Below are 3,289 nucleotides of genomic sequence, written 5' to 3'. Positions count from 1 at the left end.
TGTAAATGTTCCTGTTTCAGTTTAGGATCATAATGGTAGACCCATGACAAATGTCACTTTCGATTATCTCAAGATTCTAGTCTCTTATCCATATCAGCTTTTGTTACCGTCCAGGTTTTGGAGAGGTAGTAACGTACTTGGGCAGTATATACTTTCATGACACTATCTCTTATTCTATTTATTGCTCAGGTTGAAATGCATCAATTTACGATAACTCACTGTACAAAATATCACTTATTACTCTAAAAATTGATTGTGAGACGTTTTTCTCAAATCTTATAATTCTGTCCATGGCAGTTTGTCTTACTATTCAGTCACTGCACCGTATTGGGCAATTATACAGTTATTTGACACTGGTCTCTAACTCTATTTATAACTCAAATTGAACTGCATATATTCACGAAAAGCCACTTTGCAAAATTTCATTCAAATTTCTCGAGAGACTAGTTTAGTGACATTGTTTGCCTGTGTCTTGAATCTGATCATCTGTTTTATATCAGCTTCCGTAAACGTTCAGATTTATGAGCCTTGGCACAGTCCTGAATTAAGCAACACTTTTGTGATCTTAGTTTTCATCTATATTTATTGATCAAGTTAAACTACATAAATTCTCCATAAGTCATTATAAATTTTATTTAATTAGCTCGAGAGATTAGTTTACTAACATCGATTTCTTCGTCCATCGTAAGGCCTTTCTCTCAAATCTTTTAATCTAATTCATATCAGTTTGTATTGGAGTCTAACATTCCGATGCTCCACAACTTACCCATAAAGTTTACACTTTCGAGTTTTTAGTATCGATTACACAGAACTAACTACCAAGAAGTTAACTTGTGTTGACGTCCATGTTTTCGATGCTTGACAACGCAACCGGGAATTTTACACTAAGGAGTGTGCACATATGTGTAATCTCTGATAGTTTGAAATGTATAATCACTAATATAAAGGTTTTGTGTATATGTTTCCTGATTAATATTAAAACTGAATTTTATGTACTTCTTTCATTAAATTAAATAACTGGATAAGTGCATTCCTATAACTAAACACAATTCTTATATTATCAACATATAGTATGCCAAGACTTCCTCTAATTATTTAAAAATATTCTTTATCTTCCTATTTCAGTTATGTTCTTGATGGCACTCTAAGCTGGAGTTTTGAAGATGTAGACGATACTATAACACTTTGTGTTATCCTACTATATTGGTATATAGAACAGTTTTCGAGACGTAATCTTGTATTGAAATTTGTGACCCGTTCTATTTTTTTAGTATTACGAATATAATGTAATATATTAAGCAAAATGTATTTTAGAAACCGGAGATGTGATTAAATTAATAGTATTTTATATACCTTGTTGACAACACTTATACCAGGGCAATTTCCTGGTATTTACTGAACTAAATTTATGTAATTTATGGCATGTAATTAATTTATAATATTGTATATACCTTGTTGACGAGAGTTATACCAGAGGTATACTGAACTGAATTTATTAACCAAAGTATGTTTTAAATTTTTTTATTTAAGATCCATATTCTAAATATAAATATTAGATCAATTTTCAATACATAGTAAGTTACTTAGAGTCCTTTTCGTGGACATAGAGCAGTTCTGATGAAATTTTTTTATATTGTACAAAAAAACTTAAACGAGAGAGTAGTAATATTTTCTTTTCCTCACTCTTGCTATCTCTTTCTCTCTTCATCTCTCTTCTCTATTTTTATCTATAGGGTTTGTTTAAAAAAATGTAGTTTTCTAAATTGTGGGCTAAAATCTTCTACAAAATATCATTTGAATTTTTTTGTGTACTATGAGTCAAAATTAGTGAATAGTGAAGATGCAGTTTGTTCAATGGCATTTCCGGCACTCGATTTTACTTTTCTAACGCGCAGTTTTCCAGCCTTGCGACTGATTTTATGTAAGAAAATTAACATTTTGATTAACAAACTAAATATTTATGGATTTGAAAAAAATAAACAAAAAAATTTGTATCTAATATTTCGTTTTTTTTTTATTTAGTTGCACAAGGCCCGCTTCATTGGGTTGGGCGTTGTGTTGGGGGTTGTGCAAATTAAAAAACTTAGGCAGCAAAAATTAATTTTTATTGTGTTTTTTTTTTTATTAAATTAATGTTTTATTATTGTTGTTTTTTAGTTTGAAATGATTTAATTAAAAACTAAAAAAGTGCTTCACCTCCATGGCTGCATTTGCGGTGGGCGTGTGAAATTTACTACTACAAATCGCAAGCGGCGTTATCGGCAATTTGCGGCGCTCGCACTAAAGCCAATCAAAGTCGATTGCAACGATAGTAATTCCTAAAAATAGATTTCCACTCATCACACGGCCGCCACTAGTAAATGCGAGCCTCAAATCATAAATTTAATTTAATCGCTAATTTGCATTTTTTCCACCGGTCGCGAGAAAATAAGGTTTCGCTCATTCGAAGCGATTTGTTTTTATTACTAAAAAAATCGCTGTGAAAATAATAGATTTTTACATAAAATATGAACTCAAGGAGAAATACTTTGTTGACTTGGATTTAAACAAATTGAATCACTCTGAAATTTTTATCACTTTTTTAATTGATTTTTACTGTTAATGAATTAATTGCAACCGGAGCGAGTGGAGTGACTAAACTTTAAACATAAATGCCAATAATTTTTCATGTAAACATTTTAAAAATTCCAGCGGTACAGAAAGTCCGACATTTACCCTACTTTTCATAAGTTTCTGTTAAGTTGGAACACATAAATGGATAAGTTTTAACCGTTGGTAAAATGTTTACCTACAAAAAAGTACGTCAAAGTGCTCGAAAGTTACGATATTCGACTAAATCATATTCGAAATTTCGATTTTCGAAATAGAAAATTTGAGTCCAACACTTTAAACGTTTAAAAATGTTGAAATTGTTCAAACAACAAATTTTTTTCATACTTTTTCATACATATTATAATAATTATACAAAATAATTCAAGCACAGCTCTATTTTCTAAGCTTTAGTATAACACAGCTTTGTTCTACCCTACTCATTAGTATGGAGAAGGTGAAATCAAAATGGCTTACTTAACTATTTAAGGAGAATTCGATCCTTCTTCTACCTCAGCTACCTGCAATAACCCAGCGGGTATACTGGTTAAATTTTAACAAGATTTTTGTATACACTCTTACTTTTTCACTAACACGTAACGCGTGTTCATTTATGAAATTCAAAAATAATATATTACATCTATTCACATTCGAACATCTAGCCAATGTATATTTTCTACTTCCGTACTTTATAAAATGC

This window comes from Teleopsis dalmanni, chromosome 1 (genome assembly GCF_002237135.1).
Source record: "Teleopsis dalmanni isolate 2A chromosome 1, ASM223713v2, whole genome shotgun sequence".
Classification (NCBI taxonomy): domain Eukaryota; kingdom Metazoa; phylum Arthropoda; class Insecta; order Diptera; family Diopsidae; genus Teleopsis; species Teleopsis dalmanni.
This window is presented reverse-complemented; position numbering follows the sequence as displayed.